Source organism: Sinocyclocheilus grahami, unplaced genomic scaffold (genome assembly GCF_001515645.1).
Source record: "Sinocyclocheilus grahami isolate Dianchi unplaced genomic scaffold, SAMN03320097.WGS_v1.1 scaffold196.1, whole genome shotgun sequence".
Lineage (NCBI taxonomy): Eukaryota > Metazoa > Chordata > Actinopteri > Cypriniformes > Cyprinidae > Sinocyclocheilus > Sinocyclocheilus grahami.
In genome coordinates this window covers 1,129,013-1,139,000 of record NW_015505375.1, presented here as the reverse complement: position 1 = coordinate 1,139,000, position 9,988 = coordinate 1,129,013, and positions in this window count along the sequence as shown.

Genomic DNA, 9,988 nt, shown 5'->3' with positions numbered 1-9,988 from the left:
CCCCTATACAGATTTACGCAGTGCCCTCGCTCAAGAGAAAAGCCGCTAGTGCTCTTACGTGATTGAAAGACGCGAAGGCGGTCAAGTTTAGGTAGTAACTACAACCCCGAGACGCGGAGTGAAAATGAATGACCATAAGAAAAGTTGCGCATCCAAGACAGCAATGTGCACTTTTTTTCCGCATGTCTGTGCGTGCATTGCGCGTGATATGTCAACATTACGCGAAGCCAGTGCAGTTTAAGACATTTTTCAATCTGGCTGTGTTCCCAGCTGAGGGATAAGTCAGGTAAGATCACATTTCACAATATTATTTTCTGCCAAGTAGGACGAAGTTCTCGGGAGACTTGTTGCTGCTGCTACAAAGCTGTGCTATTGAAAGCCAAAACAGAGGAAAAACATGGTTTTAAGTACCATACTTACATCTGTGCAATACAGTTTTGAGCTTCGTTATGCTTGTACTATAGGAAAAGAAAAAAGCTGAATCCTCGTCAGTCTTGAGGTACGCTGTCAACTTAAAGAAATTACAACGTGATTTCGCCCCGTACGCCTTTATCTTGACATAGAAGAATGAAATGGAAGTCACGAAATCCAAGTACGACCGTGGTCTGTTATCAGTAAAATTCCATCAGAGCGCGAACACTCAGACATCTAATTGTTATGCAGTGACGAGGCGCTATGCTTGGATGTGTCCTACAAATGTGCTGGAAAGTGACATGAGTAATAGGTGGTATTTACCCACATATGAGCCAAGATTCGTTCGAGCCGGAGAGTTGTAAAAAACACGAAACGCTACTGTATTTATAACTCAGAGCAACAGTAAACAGTATGCTTAGGCAACACGGAGACGCACAGTAAACGAGCTGGGAGGAAAGAAAGGGAGAATAAGTTCAAAAGATCAGTGGACAGACCCCTTTCTCACAGAAACGTATTTTCTGGTTAGTATAAACAGACGTTGTTTCCTCTAAACTCACAAGTCTAAGTTGCTGTTTTGATTCAACAAGAAATGAAGTTCATTCATTCATTCATTCAATCATTTATTCGGGGCCCTGGATTACTGCCAGCAACAATAAGAATCTAACTTATTTGCTTGTTAGTCAGTAGTGGGAAATGACAGCATATACCTGACTATTGATTCCAATGCAATGCAAACATGCTGCCTGCCACACACTCTCTCACACACACACACACACACACACACACACACACACACACACACACACACACACACACACACACAATCTTAGGTCTTATTGGAATCAGGTTGTATTTATGAGTCCAAATTGAGAGCTTTATTTCCCTTTATAACAGTAAAATAATTTTAGTTAGACATTTTAGCACTTAGCTGACAAAAGCCAGAAGACAAGTGTGGTTGGATGGCTTAGATGCATAAGCATTATAAAACATTTAAAAATATTAACGTGGCATGTGAGATCTCACCTCTGTTCTTTACGGCTCATTTAAGGCAATCTCCTGAAGTGAGGAATACTAGTGGTTGACGATATATAGCCAAGGCCAATATATTGGCATTTTTCAAATATCGGCATCGGCCGATAAGTTTTACTGTTTGGCCGATATTTGGCCGGACTTTTATTTTGACGCACTGAGAACGGCAGCGCCTGCGCACACAGCGCTCACATTTTCCCTCTTCGTTGTTTGCTGTCGCCAGTTCTGTCTAACACAGATAGAAGTCTGTCTAATAATCATAGAACTGTTAAACAAAGAAATTAAAAGGTATACAAAAATTGCTTTTTTATATTTAGAAATAGATTGGCAAACATTATAATACTTTCTCGTTTACCGTCAGCATTCAGCGAATACACATTTATATAATGTAAACAAATCTTTGAATGTCAAATAAACATTTAATTTCACAAACCTTGCAGACTAAGTCGAATCCAGCTGTGAGATCTTGTGAAATCAAAGACTATAGAACAAAGGGACTTTTTGGTGAAATGTGCATTTTTATCCTGCATATGGTCGCGTGTATTCTGCCTGATGGTCGGTCGGACAGGAGGAAAGTTCAGCTTCACTGGAAAGGCGTGATTGGCAAACTTTAAACTCATAATTTCAAAGTATGCTGCATTTGCCCACTGTCATATTCATGTAATTTTGACTGTGTGATGTATGTAAAATGAGTGTTACCTTGGCTTTATTTGAAAAATATGATTCCCAATGCACACAATTACTGAGTGCCCTGTTGATAACAGGTTACTTACTTTTTATTTATGTATTTTTAAATACTTCTTTATTTGTGAAAAATACTGTAATAGGATTACAGAATCCAGAAGTTGTCATCTTAATATTTTAAACATTTATTTTTTAAATGAATTTTCAAATTATTTCAAATTTCTTAAATAGGCTATTAATTAAAATAAATAAAAGTTATAATGATAAATTATTATAAAAAATTATATATATACTGTATATATAGGGGTATAATTATCTTTTAAAAACTTTAAAAAACCCATGTATTACTTTGCCACCCCATGCTTATATTACTGCTTATTTTTTATATTCACCATATCAACTTTTTTACGATACTATATTATTACAATAATCAGAGGACCTCAGATGATGCCAACCCTGAAACAACATACAGAACTATCAAATTTTACTATAAGTTTGATCGCATCATATAATAATTGCTGTTAATAGTGTTCATCGTCTGTTTGATTACGTCTTTAATTGATTTTCCCGTACATTTCTGTCATATGTACATTAACTGACAGTCACCACTGATAAGCTACCACTAAATATTGTAGAAACTTAATTTGCTGTAAAGTTGCCTTGCAACGATTTTTTTCGTGAAAAGCGCTATACAAATAAACTTGAATTGAATTGAATAACATGTACCATTATAGTATACTATTATATATTTGTTAATATTTTGTATTCGTTTTTAATTCTGTTTTAATTTAAACTTTGAAGTTTTAGTAATTTTACTGTTTTGTCAATTTGATTAGTTTTCTTTTTAAATGTCTATACTGTTTTTATTCATCTTTATTTCAGCATTAGTTTTAGTTATTTTAGTACAATTTTAGTATCAAGTTAAACTAAATGAAAATGAGAAATGTTGTCTTGGCATCTAGCTGAAATAAAATAATTAAGTTTGTATATTTTATTTAAATTTATTTTATTCAATGTATTCTTTATGGCTTTAGTTTTAGTTAACAATAATAACCCTGCTGTGCAAAAAGACTGCACACACTGAACTTTTCTGAAGATTTCAGCAGAATTGAAACGCCTGTGATTCACAAAGTACTTCATATGCTTAGAAAATTTGAGCAGAAATTGTGAAAAGACTCGGCCTAATATTCTGTTGCAGCTGTAATTGGATACTCACATTGGTATTCTTCACTGGCAAATTCTACCTCAAGAATCCTGATGATTTAAATTAGTAAAGCATCTAGAGGTTTGTGATCAAAAAGTGCCAATGACTGAATCACATGGAGAGGTGGATCTTTATATTATAATGAGTCATCATACGGTGTTAAAACCTATGAGGATGTCAAACTAATGATGACTACAAGACTGAGTAAAATGTTTGAGGAGTGACTGTGATTGACTTTTTCTCATCAGCCAAAAGTTTTTTTAGATACATTTTGTCATTATGCTTAGTGAACTTTTGAAATTCTTTAGAATTTGGGCATAATTCTATTCTATTCTATTCTATGCTATGCTATGCTATGAGAATACAATTCGACACTCCTGTTTCATTATCCTTCATATGACAGTCGCAAACTTTCATGATAGTAGATGCCCCTCATCCCGGGGAGAAAGAAAAATTACAAATTAAAATTTAACATCTCAATTGTTTCTCCAAGACAGCGATGAGAATAAATAGAGAATAAACAGAGACTTTTAAGTTACTTTCTTCTCAGATGTGTCTCCTTCTGGAGCTTCAAAAAAGATCTCAACGAAGTGCTCAGATTTGTCAAGATTTCTGCAAGATTTCAATATGAATTCAAATATTTCTTATCAGTTGTGTCCATTAACAAATTATGTAGCCTGTTATGCACAATTTAATTTAGTAAAAATTAAGATTATTTTATTTTCCCAAATATTTACTCTATTTCTCAATGCCAATAACTGCCTCCTTTGGAGAAACATTTCATAATTGAAACATTACTGAGAATCTCCAGTTATTAAAGAACAACTATGAGCAGTGACGTTCTCTTGTAGGATAGCCATGTAAATGCCACATATGTTCAGATGCACACTATATGCATGTGAACAAAGAGTATTATGATTACAAAAGGGAATAAAATGTGATGAATGGTAACGGTATATAAATAAACTGTATACTTTGTTGGCATCCAGCTTTTCAACATTGTCATCGATTGTCTAAATAGAAAGCCATTGTCCTTTTTGCAACAATTTCATAATTGACCCTTCACAAAGACCCACCCGCATTAGTTACTATTGCTATGTTTGACAAGCCACACACCATCACTTAGTGAAAAATACACCGCGGAGCAAAGATGACACTGACAACGCGCCAACAGACAAGATAGAGCAGATTTGCTGTGAAACAAAGTCCCAGCTTTCAAACTGTGTAATTTGAAAGAAATTCAAACAACAAATACTGTTTTGTGGCTCTTCCATGTGTCGTGACCGATCGCTGTAGCACCTCAGTTCAAGCAGCTCATGAACCAATATCTTCCTACTAGTTACAGCATGAAATAAACATGAATGAACATCAGAAAGTATGTTGTCTTAACTGCTGAAGGACATAAATACAGCATTTTCAGTTTAAATCTACTGACGTTAATCTACTAACTCTCCTGTCTGGTTTGTTTGTTGGAGAAAATGGCGGATTCGGCATTATGATTGCTCAGATTGCCTGTCAATCAAATCCCTGGCAAACGGTCAATTACTCACTCAGCTTCAAACCATGCGTTCCATTCGGAAGGGCTCATCCCTATATGCCCTAATCCCTTCAAAGGGTTTACCCTCCGGAGTGAGAGCTGCGAAGGGTTGAAGGGTGTAGGAGACCAAACAACTGTTTCTTGAAGTGCCCTTCTGCCTCATCATCCCGTGCCCACACGGAGGTGCCGTCATCATGCAAAGAATCTGCGCAAAGGATCATGGGAGCCTGAAGTGTCCATCAGTTGTACCCTTCGAAATCCTTCATTCCGAAGGGCCCTTTGAAGTGGTCCGTTTTGAGCACTTCGGTTTGGAACGACCCTTCAATATGGCGGCCATGATTGTTTTCACTCCGAAGTGCCCTTCGGAGGGCGATATATACCATTTGGAACGCACCGTAAAAGATAATGCATCATGAGAATTGTTACAGGCACACCTGTTTGCGGTTTGCATAATAATCAATCCCTCCCTGCAGGAGTTATACACAGACAAAGGCCAACATTTAATTTGATGACCTTTAACCTAATGCACTTTCTGTAGTTAGTTTTGAAGCAGTACTGCCTCTTTAAAATGATTAAATAATAGTGATTGAACAGGATATAAATATGTTTCAGTCAATTTATTTGAATTGAATATTCACTGTAAATATTATGTGTGTGGCATGCTTAATGTGCACTTTTAGCCTTTTAATGATACTTCAAAAGGTTTTTCGACATCAGTCATTTCTGGTAATCACATATGGATTTTACACTGTTATTAATGTAATCAAAGCAGTTTTTTTATCATGCATAAATCAATATATTTATCAAATCAAACAATATAATATTCACATATCTCAAGTACTTGGTGCATCTTTCCTAATTTTTTATTCTTGGTCTCTATTCTCACTTGTTCTCTAAAGACTTGTGGCTATCAGGGGCATTTTCAGCAACTCCAGTTGAGGCCATCATTGAGGCATCATCTATTTCTGGTCTAGTCTCAGGTGTTCCTGCTAATCAAATCACACTTATTCATTATCTTCATCATTTCAGGCATTCGACTATTATCATCCTGCTTTTTCTTTTTTTCCTCCCTGTTGCTCTCACCCTCAGCTTTTAGATCCAACCTATTTGTCTTCTTAATTCTAAAACACAGTGTGTTCCTCTCGAGCCAATTGTTGCCCCTGCACCACTGTATCTTCTGATGAGGCCTTTTAAATGATTGCTTTTTCTGTTAAAAAGACAAACATCAAAGAAGATTAGAACTTGAGGATTAGATTAAAAGATAATGTTACAAGGATAATAGACACAAAGCCACGCTAAACTATTTCGCGAACTACTATTAATCTAGCATCAAATGTGTTTTTTCGTCTGCTAGTAAGCCACACATTTAGTCAATATGATGCATTATGACACTACACACCCACACATAAATCTGTGCAATATAGCTTAAGGTCAGGTGTAGTGATAAGCATGACCACAGGATTGTTCAGTAAGTTATCAAGGCTGCATCATCTCTGAAGTGTTAGCTGGCAAACTCTACTTTCTCTCTCACATGTTGGGAGTACAGTGGTGCTGAAGTCTGTAATTAGCCGGGTACAAAAGCATGGCATCTGTGATGTGAGCTGGCTGGCGGGGGAGAGAGGCTACGTTGCATCGTAGGAGGTACTGCGTGTGTTTGTTTATGCTGCGGCGGAGGCGTGTTAGCCTCTGTTACGCCACTCACCTGTCACTAAAACAGCGAGGAGCAATCTGGTTTTAAATTCTAGAGAACGCCCACCCAAAACTCGATCCTTTTTTCCTAACCAATTTTCCGTTTTCCCGTCTGTCACTCTGTCGTGGCCACTCCACACTCAGAAATCCATCTTCTGTTCTTTTTATAATTTATTGCATAGCTACATTCATAATATGCTTTTTATGAGGAATATGAAACCCCTAAAACTGAACTGGTGATCATAAACTGGAGTTCCCCCACTTAACTTTATCAGCAATCTCTATGAAAGGATTTCTTTATCAACTCAACAAAAGCAAAAATGTTTCTTTTTAATCCTATCAAAGTCAAACTTTAGGGCTTTTGATGCACTTTACACGTGCATCTTTTTTTAACCACTTGTATCACAACAATGCATGTGAAGTCTCTTGGGGTCCTCTGATAAGACAATGACTTCAACATGATCCCGTTCTACCTGCAGTTGCTAAGCAACATCCACCTCCAACCTCTCACTCAGTCTCATTGGACAATCTTGGAATCACAGCTCATTGGCTCAGAGGAAGTTAATAAACTTTAGTCACAGCCTTCCCCTTTCAGAAAAAAAGGGGGAAAAAAGCTCAGTGTACAATTTTTGTGAATGAGAGAGAGGGAGGAACAGAGGCAGGATGAAATACAGAGGGAGTGTCAGTGCTCATGTTTTCTTGATGTGTATTTGAGCTAACTGTTAAAAAATAAAGCAGACAATGAAAGCATGCTGCAAATTGTCAGTTATGAGACTGATATCAAAGTTAAAGAAAAGATGTTTCCAGTATTATAGCTGACACTGTGTTTCACCTTGGAGAGATACTAAAGAGACACTAAAAGAGGGAGGCGGGTATCCAATTGCGTTTCAACATCAGTCTTTTATGATGTTTGGCTATGGGAGTATGAAAGCAGCAACCAAGAGGGTATTACTAAGTATCTGATTACTGTTTAGGCTGCCATTCAAAAATCTAAACAATAGTCCCAACAGTGATCAATAATAGCTGGTTAACAGTTGTGGTTACCAAATCATTGGTGCAATTCTGATGTTTACCTTCTTTAAAAAGAGGTCAAAATAAGATTAGACAAATGTATTACTTTTTTATTTTTAGTTATAATTTATTATGGGGATATAATCTTAGATAAAATATTAGAAAATGATAAAATATTTGAATATTTATCTTGTTATATAAGAAGGTTTCACTTCCAACATGACAATGACCCAAAGCACACAGCAAAACTGAGCACACAGTGGTTGAAGAAGAAAAAGGTGAATGTCCCTGCATGGCCCAGTCAGAGCCCAGAACCCCATTGAAAATCTGTATTTTCAATACATTTTTTACTAAAATATTAATAGAGAGAGAGAGAGAGAGAGAGAGAGAGAGAGAGAGAGATCGCGTGCTTTTGGCTGTGCTTGACATTGCTTCAAAGCTGTCAGGTGGTCCGCCCATTACACCACTAGACTATTTTAAGAAACAATGCATTATGTGAAGAATTCCTAAATTGGATTATGTCACATTCAAAATGCATGAGAACAGTCCAGAGAGCAGTAAAGTGTAACTGTACTAACTTCCCAGGTATTGAGAAGGGTGATGTCAGTTTCAATTCAGATGAATTGCTCATGTTTGGGTGCTGCTGGTGTCACTTCATTATTGCTCTTATTCTATAGGACTATTAAGTTTCATTCTTTGCAGATCAGCCAAGCACACGCAAAAGGTATGAGACAAAGCAAATACAATAAGCATGAAATATCTAAATTATGCTTAAGGGAAAGATCCGCTATCCGGGACAAGGCATCACAGTATGGTGAGGGGCGTAACATTTCCGTCACACGCTTGAGGTATTTGGCCAATCAGAGCACACTACACTTTTCAGACCGATGAGCTTTGTAAAAATCGACGCGTTTTAAGAAAGGCGGGGCATAGAGAAACAATAATGTACCGTATGTGGAAAATAATGTTTTTTGAACCTTAACCGCATAAACACATTTCATTACACCAAATAATGTTCTTTTTAGGAACATCAAATGAACCCATTAAAAGGTTAAATATATTTCCCGTCCATTCAAAATGAGCCTGTACTGTACAGCGCAGTTTTCAAAGCAATCATAAGGTCACATTTTAATATCCAATTCAGTTAAAAAACAAAACAAAACAATAATGACATATTTGATCACATTGATGTAATAATTAAATAATTTTTCTAGCTTAATGGAGGGCCAAACAGGCAGAACTTTATGGATGTGCTGCTCTGGATGCCATGAGCCAAGTACATCTGCCTGTAGGCGTGTTACATAATTGTTGGTTAATAATGGTCTCATTAACAGAATTGATTACTGTTAATTCCTTAACAGTATTCAAAAACACCAATTTCTATGGACAGATAAAGCTTAGTAGATAACAGTTGTGGTTTCATCACTCTTACTTACAGTTAACCAAAGCATTTGCACTGAAGTGATGGCTGATGAAGTTTACAAGCACTTCTATGGAGTTTAAACATTAAACGGGCCACACTCCTGACGGGAGGCTAAATTTTCTTTTGGTTCAGACAGATGGCATGCAGGAAATGGTCCAAGATGAAGCTCAAACCACCAGTCTCCAGACTCCCTTTTATCCTCTGTGGGCTGAACCCATAATATCTGAACACACTACAGAGACTACAAATCAGCAAGAAACAAGACGAGTCAACTGCTTTTGCAAGACAGTTGGAGGTGAAGATCCATGAAAAATCTGCAGAGAATGTGATTAATTAGACTGAACTAATAGGTTTTGCTGGGTCGCTGCAATTAAAAAAGTAATGAAGCAAAATGTCAGTAATACTAGTTGTAAATGCCCCAGAAATATCAAATAAAGTACTTAAAAAACAGTTTGTTACAGTTCTGGTGTTTGCTACATTACTATTACAAAACAAGTTTAAATGCAGTTATCTGTATGCTGTACTGTAATCAGGAGGCCAAACAATTTACTAGTTTAGTGAGAATCTATAAATATTGCGCACTATTTGTGAACTGACCGAGTTAGTGTGTGTAAGAACAATGAATAAAAAAATGTAAGCTCAGTTCAATAAAACACACAGGGTCGATATTTATCAACTGATATTTTCTTTTTAATCAATCAATCTTTCAAGACCTGAAAGTAGCTCTCTAAATGGAGCGTTTTTTTAAATTAAAACATTTAAAAAAGGGGAAAAAGGAGAAAAAAAAGTATCCTTATTGCCAAAAAAGTGGCAATAATAATGCTCATTTGCTTTACAAGACCCGAACATCAATTAATACATTAAATGTGAGCTTCATATTAGGCTGGACAAGTTTTTTTGAATGTACATATTTTAAAACCTTAACATAAAAACAATCCAGTTTCCTAGAAATAATTAAGCCCAAATACCTGCTCAACCACATAAAAAAAAAAAAAAA